The 10650-nt window shown below is 33.2% G+C and overlaps 1 pseudogene; it reads right to left on the bottom strand.

Annotated features, from left to right (window-relative positions):
• Positions 1-7075: 7075 nt before the first annotated feature.
• On the bottom strand, positions 7076-10334 carry LOC105788103 (protein SGT1 homolog; annotated as a pseudogene).
• Positions 10335-10650: the final 316 nt, after the last annotated feature.

Raw genomic sequence — 10650 nt, 5'->3', positions numbered from 1 at the left:
TAGAGAGTTGAATAAATTCACAAATGAATTAAAATTCATAAAATGTCAAAGAGTATTATCTAACCAAAATAATGTCTTCTTACAATCTATTTATAGGCATTATTATGACTGTTCAAATGCCTATTTGTGACCTTTCACCTTCAGCATTTACCTAAAGTTATTTAAATATTTAAATTCGGTTATAACTCTTAATGGACAGCCAAAGAGTCATGTCTTTTCACTTGATTCATGTATAGCTGAAAAGTCATGCCTTTTCACTTGATGAAGGCTTAATGGTCCTTTAAATGTGCTGCTTGATGTCCCTTTATTTTCACCTTAATTAAATGTCTTAATGTTTGTGTATTCATATCTTTAATTAGCACCATAACTAGCTTTGAGTGCATGAAATCGATCAGACTTGAAGAGTCACCCTTGGTCCATTTGAAAAGTCAACATAATGAGCTTTGAGTGCTTAAATATCCCCCAAAAACGTTCCAAATATGCTTGACAATTAAGTGACAAATGCACACTCTTTTATGCCAAAAGCTGGATGACCAATTGAATGTGTGACATTTGATTCTTCTTGGCAAGCAAACGACCCTATTATAGCTTCAAATATGTGACCAACCTTTTGGACTTTCCTACAACAACCACACAATCAATTTATTTAAGATAATTAAACACACTAAAACTTATGCATTAAAATTAACAGCCAAATTAAATATAAACAAATGCAAACATATTTAACAACTAAGACGCTTAAATGCTTGATTTAATTAAGATGTAAACTAAATGAACAATGAATTACTTAATGCATGAGTTCATTAAAAGATGCAAACTTTAACTAACATGGGAGTTACATAATGCATGATATAATTTATGATGCAATCTTAACTAACATGAGAGTAACATAATCCATGACTTTATTAAATGCAGAACACATAATGCATGTCATAATTAAAAGATGTAGATCAATAATTCAAGACATTAATTAAATATGCATTTAATAAACAAGACATAACTAAAGACTCATATTATAATAACTAAAGTAACTAAAATAAATAAATCAAAGTCCTTATTCTAGCAACCAAATTAACAAACTAAAATTAAAAGCTTCATTTTGAACTTGGGCCCTCCGAGTTTGGGCCAATCTCGATGGCATCGAGTTGTGTTGTAACATGATGCGGCCGGGATCGCATCATATTACCTTTCTTGATCAATTGAAACTGTCCCTCGTTGGAAAGGTAATGAAGTTGAAACTTGTCATTCGAATCTTGAGAAACCTTTAAGCATATTTCATTTGTTTCATTTTTGGCATTGTTTCATTTGTTGAATTTTTGAATGAGATTTTAGAAAATTATTTTGAGCTTATAATTTTGAGTGTCACTAACCTATTTCATTCTTGTGTAGGTAAAACTTTGGAATGGTTTCCTCCTAAAGAGGGAGGGCATGAAAATAACATGTTTCCTTTTCAGACCATCCGTGTTTCTTAGGTTTTTGGAAACGAATTTGTCAGGTTCATTAGCAAAAGGGTTCGTGACCTTGAAAGATTTTTCTCAAGAAAATGGCCCGATTTGAGGACAAATCATCTTCAAGAGGGAGGGTATGATGCAATCCCGGCTGCATCATGTTACGACACAACTCGATGCCACCGAGATTGGCCCAAACTCAAGGGGCCCAAGTGCAAAATGAAGCTTTTAATTTTAGTTTGTTAATTTGGTTGCTGGAATAAGGACTTTGATTTATTTATTTTAGTTACTTTAGTTATTATAATATGAGTCTTTAATTATGTCTTGTTTATTAAATGCATCTTTAATTAATGTCTTGCATTATTGATCTACATCTTTTAATTATGACATGCATTATGTGTTCTGCATTTACTAAAGTCATGCATTATGTTACTCCCATGTTAATTAAAGTTTGTATCTTTTAATGAAGTCATGCATTCAGTAATTCATTGTTCATTTAGTTTGCAACTTATTTAAACCAAGCATTTAAGCATCTTAGTTGTTAAATATGTTTAAATTTATTTATATTTAATTTGGCTGTTACTTTTTAATGCATAAGTTATAGTGTGTTTAATTTTTTCTTAAACAAATTGATTGTGTGATTGTTGTAGGAAAGTCCAAAAGGTTGGTCACATATTTGAAGCTATAATACGGCTGTTCGTTTGCCAAGAAGAATCAAATACTATCACATTCAATTGGCTATCCAGTTTTGGTATAAAAGAGTGTGCATTTGGTCACTTAATTGCTAATGCATATTTGGAACGTTTTTGGGGGATATTGAATCACTCAAAGCTCATTATGGTGACTTTTCAAATGGTCTAAGGGTGACTCTTCAAGTCTAATCGGTTCCATGCACTCAAAGCTAGTTATGGTACCAATTAAAGAGATGAATACACAAGCATTAAGGCACTTGGTTAAGGTGAAAATGAAGGGACATCAAGCAGCACATTTAAAGGACCATTAAGCCTTCATCAAGTGAAAAGGCATGACTTTTTAGCTATGCGTGAATCAAGTGAAAAGACATGACTCTTTAGTTGTCCATTAAGAGTTATAACCGAATTTAAATATTTTAATAACTTTAGTTAAATGCTGAAGGTGAAAGATCACAAATAGGCATTTGAACAGTCATAATAATGCCTATAAATAGATTGTAAGAAGACATTATTTTGGTTAGACAATACACTTTGACATTTTATGAATTTTAATTAATTTTTGAGTTTATTCAACTCTCTAAATTCTTTTAAGACTCAAGCTGACTTATGTAGCATAGCTAGTGGCGTCTTCCTTGTTTCTTTGAACTTATCACTCAAACCTGAGTGTGGTGTTCACCCATTTTGATACCTTTGGTTCCTAACTCTCTATAGTTAGCGGGTCAAGGTCCTTTGTTTCTTTTCCAGCATCTTAAGTGATTTATAAGTTTCGGGTCAAAACTCTTAATAGTATTGGTTCACTCTTGTCCGTAAGCTCAACTATCCATTCTATGCAACATTCTGATTTGTTTACTTCAAACCTTAGCCGAATTTTCACCATCATTCACTGAGTCATTTCCATCATCATTTCATTTAGCCAAATTCCTTCAAATTCTGAATTGAACAAAGCTTCTCCATTTTACAATCGGGCACATCTACGACTCGAATCACAACCCATGAAACGAGTTCGTATCACCCTCAACCCTTAACAGTTTTACAAATTAACCCCCCGGGCTAGCTAGATTAAGCTAAAACAACATCAAAAACATAAAAATCATTAAAAAAAAGGTTGAAATCACTTACATGCAAGCATTTGTAGTAGTCGAACCAAAGAACCCTGAAAAGGGCTATTTTTACTTTAGAATTTCGGTGGAAGAAGATGAAGTCAATTTAGTTTTATTTATTTTAACCTTAATTACACAATTACCTTTTTAACCTTTAATTAATATCAAATTTTCATCAAAACCATATCATAAACATCCATTAACCACACAAATGATCTAATTACCAATTAAGTCCACTTGGTTTCATTTCCATAGCCTTTTAGCCCTTTTAACTAATAGAACTCCACTTTTACAGTTTTTAGGATTTAATCATTTTCACTTAATTAATCATGCAAACATCAAAATTTCTTAACGAAATTTTAACATGACCTTACTACTATCCCATAGACATAAAAATAATAATATAATAATTTACTCGTCAGATTTGTGGTCCCGAAATCACTGTTCCGATTTCACTGAAAATGGGTTGTTACAATATGTCCAACTAATCTCTCTACTAGCTCGAGATAATCAGAAACAAATTGCATGTGGAGCCAATAGATAGAAATAAATGAAAACGATGAAGAGAAATAGATCGCATATATCACTATCCGCAATGAATGCATTTTCTGGCAAAATATAGAATTGACTTGAGAAATTAATTTAAGTTTCTTCAATTATTGTTTAATTAATTATAAATAAATAATTGAAGTTCAAATAAAGAATTAAATTAACTAGTTATTATGAATTTTTGAATAATAGAAAATTAAATGTTTCATCATAGATTCTATTATGGTAAAGTTGTTATGAATTTAGCGAAATTAGATTTGGATCGAGAAAATTATTTAATTAAAAATTAATTTAGTTAATTAATTAATTAATTTATTAAATAATATTTATTTATTAAATAATATTTATTTTGGAAAATAAAATATAAGTATTGGGTTTGATTAAATTATAAAGTGTTGAGTTAAAAATCCAAAAAGTACATATAATTGAATCCAATACATGAGATGCTCAAATTAGCCCTCACAGAGTATGAGGGGCAACAACCCTAGTAGAAAATGAAAAAGTCATGTGGTTAAAATTACAATGGCTCAATTTTAAGAAAATGTTAAACTTCCGCTATAACTAAATAATTGTTTTCTTAACTAAAATTTTCCAACACTTTCGTCACAACAAATTTGGCACTTATAAAATTCGAACTTAATAAATCATATATACTCTCAAATATATGTCCATGGGTGGTTAAAATTACAATTATGCCTTGTCCATGGTGAAAATGAAAAAATATATATTTGATCTCTATACTTTCCAATCTTTTCAAATTTAGTTCAAAAGTGATTTTCATTCTACTAATTCATATCCCTAAGTCATTCTCATACCAAATAGTCATCAATACCTCATATTTTCTCAATTTAGTCAAATAACATTTTAATCCTTTAACTTTTCAAATTTTACAATTTGGACTTTTTTCCACATTTTCATATTCACAATTAGCTACATTCTTTTCATCTCAAATATCAAAAAACTTTTGATATGAACCGGCTCGATGATTTGAGTCGAGTCGTTGATGTGCCCGATCGTTAAAACGGAGAAGTATCGTTCTTACTTGGAGTTTGAATTTGTTCGACTGATTCTAGACTTAACGTAGGTTTGCAAAGTGTTTTGAGAATAGGATAGGTGATGGTTAAACTAAGAAGTGTTTTAGGGATAGGATAAGTGATGGCTCGGCTAAGGATAAAAACAAAGTAAGGCAATGAAGATAGCAGGAATGGATAGGTAAACTTAAGGCCAAGAATGAACCAATACTATTAGTGAGTATTGACCTGAGACTTATTAACACTTAAGGTGATGGAAAGTTGATAGAAATGACCTTGACCCACTATCTATTAAGAGATAAGAACCAAAGGTATTGGGGTTGAACGCCACACTCGGGATTGAGTGATAAGTTCAAAGAAACAAGACAAACGCCACTAGCAAGCTAGATAAGTCTACTTGAGTCTTAAACGAAGTATGAGAGTTGAATAACTCACCAATGTTATAAACAATCATAAAAGTATATAAAAAAAAGTCTGAAATATAGCTAATGAGCTTCATATTTATAGCTCAAAATCTTAACTAGCTGAATGGACACAAAAGGTAGATAAATGGATAGTCTTAATTCAACTTAATTAAGCTGAAATTGCTTGGAAGCTTCCTTGAACGTCCCTTGTAGTTTCCTAGGTCACTTAGCTTAGATTGGAAGAAATGATGAGCTGAATTCTTCAATAATTAATCAGCCAAGGAGTTAAGAGCTCCAATTAATCCTCCTTGGGAAGTTTGAATGTGAAGTAGCCCTCTTGAATGTGTTGTGGCGCACGAACAGCCCCAAAGGTGTGAACAAAAGGATTTTTTGAGACTCAAGGTGTGAATGGATGAAATTGATCAGCCACCAAAGTGTGTAACCACTTATTTGCTGAATTGAGTTAATGTGTACAGCCATGGCCTTTAATCTCCACGAAAAGACACCTTTGCTATACACGAAAAGGTTGCTTGGAAGAAAGCAATCAGCAGCCCCTACATGCATGAACGTCCCAATGCATGATTATCCATAAATGCGGTCCATGAATCTTTAAATTCATGAACAATCAGCAGCTCCTCCTTGTATGAACGTCAAAAATGCATGTTGACACCTTTAATGCCGTCCATGCATGTTCATGCAGCAATTTTATTCAACAAATTAAAATAACTTAAGACGCATTAAATCGGCAGCAGCTAGGACACATTAACAACATGTTTGAGCTAAGACACAATAATTACCTGCACATTAATTCGGCTGAAACAAGAACATATTAAAAACATGTAATAGACTAAGACAAATTAAAAACATGTACTAGCTATGACATATTAAAACATGCATTAAAAATAAAACACATTTAACACAAAAATTAATATGTCCAGATTTAAACAAATTAAATACTTAATAATTATGGAGCTGTATCAACTAATTAAACTAACTCAATTTATTTCAGCAACTTAAATGCATGAAATTAAATAAATTGAAATCAAACTCAATGAGCCAGCATCAATTCGAATTGAGCTCCATTGGATGGATCAAGCTAAGAACAAGATGGGAAAGATAATATTGAGTTCACTGAGCTGAAGTTAAGCTTCATCTTGCACTTGGGGCCCTCGTGTTTAGGTCATTCTCGATGACGTCGAGTGGTGTCGTAACATGATGCGGTCGGGATCGCATTAACTTTTTATGGTCTCTCTCCTTATCTAACTCTTTTTTTTTTTTTCAAAAATTCACTTTATTAAATTTTGAGACAGTACCAGATATTATACCGAAAATATAGTGTGAAAAAGGACTAAACATAAGCTTGTGATCTTGTTGAGGGTCGAGTGTGGAGAGGCTGATTCCATTCCCTGCAAAGCAAAGCACACTCCATTTCGATTGAAAATGTGGACTAAACATGTAGGCATTGTTCCCCGACGTCGTCCTTGGAGGAGATGGAGAAAGATCCTATTCCATGATCTATTAATTGATACTTCCGGCTGATGATGATTTTTTTTTTTTTTTTTTTGTCTCGGAGCTGATATATGCAGTAATATATGCATAATCTGAAATCCAACCTCTACCAACGATAAGTAAAGAATTGAAATAATCGAATAGAGAGCTCTAAAGCAGTTAGCAAACAATAAGAAATACTTCAAAAAAATGTACATAAAAATAAATATAAAGTTATATATGAACCTCGGGAAAAAAATATATCATGCAACCCAATAAGATCCAATCATAATGTTCATAACTTTTTTTTTATTATAATCACACTTTTCATGGAGGCCTATCAAAATGTGTAAAGAAAGAAAATTACGAAGTAGCCATTCTTTCATTGCATTGCTTCAATGTTCCAACAATGCGCCGGTGAAGTTTAATGTTAGACCAAAATAACTGCACAAACCCAAAACGAAAGCTTAAAAATACAAAGTTCATCACCCTGTTGTTTGGGAGAAGATTACGACATTCAACGCACACCCAGGCAACATATTATAAGGTTATATTTTAGAAAAGAAAACAACATTCACAGACCAAAATCGCAGTCCAAGCTACAATCTTCTCCATTGGGAACAAAGAGCTTAGTACTCCCACTTCTTCACTTCCATACCATCTGGAGGACTTCCTTCCACCTTCTTCGCACCAACTTCTTTCCAGTTTGTTGAAAGCACTGTCCCATTAGACTCCACCTGCAAATGCAAAGCCAGAAATTCAGATTATGTCCATGGCAAATGGGCAATTAATGTAAACATAATCTATCAATTATTTTATTCAATGACCAAAGTTACGCATATTCGAGGGACAAAATTAAACTCTCTTCAAGGAAAATATCTTACAAAAGATTTTTGCATGGCTCTTCTTGTATCCTCATCAGCATCTTGATAAATGTCCCGGGAAAATTTATTCAAGCTGCACCATCCAACCTTTCATCTTTCTCCTGAAAGCCAGCCACAGAGTTTGTGTGTTGAGAGTAATCGTATCCCATAACAACTTCCTCTAGGAAAGTTGTCCCAAAAACACAAGGGAAAACAATTTCTTCATGTTCAACATACCTCCTTTTTTACTTGAGCTTCAATTTTATCCCAACCAACCCTCTTCAGTTTGGAGGATGGATACACTGGACTTTGATTTGCACTTACTGCAAACAGTAATTTATGACAAGACCACAGGTAGATAAAAAGATACAGTACTTGCCATAAAATTAAATCGAAAAATAATTCAAACTCATGCAGCAACATTTATTAGAACAATAAGTAGATGAGCATTGAAAGATCAATTCAACCTATGAAAAGATACTAGAGAAGATTTTCAATTGCAAAAACATCCACATTCACAAACAGGAAAATCCATGGATATAGATAAGCAGGCAAAAAGATACCACTAGTTTGAAGAATAATAAAAATCTATGAGCAATTTACTTAATGTGAGCAAGAAATAGGAAAATTTATCTATGAGTAATTTATTTCGAAACAATACTTTGTTGGCTTCAGACAACAGATTTCAAGTAGATCACGTAAACTTCTGCAAAGTTTGTTGAAGACTTTACTCCAAATACTAGCTTAGTAACTAAAATATGGTTCCCAAGAAGGATTTACCTGAATAAAATGTTCACAATTTATGTTACCCAGTAAACATTTATATTTCAAATTACCATTACCTCTGGGTGCAAAACTGCAAAAGAATACACACAGCACTGTACACACACAACTGCACAGGGAGACTAAAAAATTGGTATAGGATGCAAAAATAAGCCTGGGCAATTGGTTGTCTCATAGTTTAACAGCTAGTGATAAAGATAACATGCAACAGAGATCAACTTACCTGAAGATACATTAACCCTTTGGGGAACAGCAACTTCCCTGCTGAATTCAAGAGATGTCCAGTGAATTGGTTCAGCTTTTGCCAGCCGAATCTCAATTTTTGTTGACAACACATCATATCTGCACTTTTCAGGTGTTAACTGTTCAAACATAGCAAAACACAACATAAAAACAAGCATCTAAACAAGAGACACAATCACATGGCAAAAAAGATCCAACAAAAACATGTTTTGTCACTAGTAAACAGAAAGGCAATCCATATTTATGATGATACTCTTACAAACCAGAATCTTGATAACATGAATCTCATGTAATACCTTCCTAAATAATCGAAGCTGGAAATGATATGCATCTTTACCAGGAGCTTCAATGGAAACACTTAGCTGCAGAACAACAAAGAAAGATAGCACATCTTTAGACTGTATACCCATTAATCTCTCAAGGACAGAGCCAGAAAAACAAAGTGAAACAGATGAATTCATATGCAACTTACTATTTGTTCACCATAATCTACTTTAACACATTCACGTGGTATTCCCTTGGCAAATACTGTGACAACCACTTTCTCAGGTTTCTGGTAAAATTCGTGCCTGCACAAATATTTTTAATCAAATCAATCACACATCATTAAAAGTGCTGACCTTAAAAAGAGGTACAAAGGCAAAAACCTGTAAATTGGTTTGGGTGGTGCTACCACAGCCATTGAACAGGAGCATCCTTGACCGGCTCAACTTCTTTTGCAGGTACAGAATTTGTTGTCACCTCTTTCAGCATCTGCTTTGGTAGCTCATCAGTTTCCTCTAGACAAACACAAAAGCTCATAAGACAAGGAAGGATCTTAAAACGGTATAGGTTAATTTTAAATATATAGCAATATCAGTAGATAAATTCCTTCCTTCCTAAACAACCTTATTTAAAGCTAAGTACCTGCAATGCGCTCTTCACATTCTTTGATCAACTTAGAAAATCTCAACTCTCCCGGTGCCAAAGTGGCACCAGTCTCCAACGCAGCCTTAGCAGTTTGATACTCCTCAAGCTTCATACATGCCGTACTGTAGACATTGGTTTACATATGCCTCAGAAGCAATAAACAATGCTCGGAAACAATTCAGGAATTCGTTCAGCAATTATACTAAAGGAGCGATTAAAACAGCAACGTTCCATACTATTTATGTATAAACAACTAAAGCATAGGGAATTAAAGGAAAAAATGAGTAGACGAGGGAAAAATCTCCTAACGTTTTACGCAAGTAAGCTTTAGACATGGAAGGAGCCAACTCAATTGCTTTGTTTGCATCCGTGACATCCTCTGCGCCAACAAAAGTACAAAAATAACAAAGAAATAACAATTAATCATTTTTGAAACATACATATTTAAAAGATTAAATGGGGAAAAAAGAGGAGATACCAGTGAGATTATTGAGTTTGATGTTGGCTTGAGCGCGGTCAGCGTAGAGTTCAGCATTTTTAGGGTTAAGTTGAATGGCTTGAGAGTAAAGATCGAGCGCGAGTTCAAAGTGGTCATCGATGAAGGCTTCTTGGGCTTTGGCCTCCAAATCAGACGCCATAGCAAGTGCAAAGCGAGAGAAGAAGGGGAAGAAGAAGAAGACACAGAAGCCTCTCGAAGAGAGACCGAGAGGGGATTTTGATTTCGGAGAAGCGTAGGAGAAAATGATTGACTTTGAGTCTGAGGGAACTGAGTAATAATAATAATAATAATAATAATAATAATAACAACAAGAAGGGAAGCGATGGATTTACGCCCATCAATTATATATATATATTAATTTTGGTTAATTTATACATATATGCATGCTGAAAATTTAAAATTTATCAGATCTACGCTTGAATTTGGAGTGGAAAGAAAACGGATTGGACAGGGCACATTTTCACTAATGTAGGACGTGTTTACTTAGTACTAAATTGTATAATTTGTATTACATCTTAAACCTACACTTACTTATAATATATCAAACAAATCTATTAAATTGGTTTGCTTTCTAACATATCATATTCTAAGTTTAAAATTTATAATTATTTATGTTACTTTTTCATTCATGTTTTTTTTCC

Source organism: Gossypium raimondii, chromosome 11, assembly GCF_025698545.1.
Source record: "Gossypium raimondii isolate GPD5lz chromosome 11, ASM2569854v1, whole genome shotgun sequence".
Taxonomy (NCBI): domain Eukaryota; kingdom Viridiplantae; phylum Streptophyta; class Magnoliopsida; order Malvales; family Malvaceae; genus Gossypium; species Gossypium raimondii.
The sequence above is the reverse complement of the archived record's forward strand: the minus strand, read 5'-3'. Positions and strand labels throughout refer to the sequence as shown.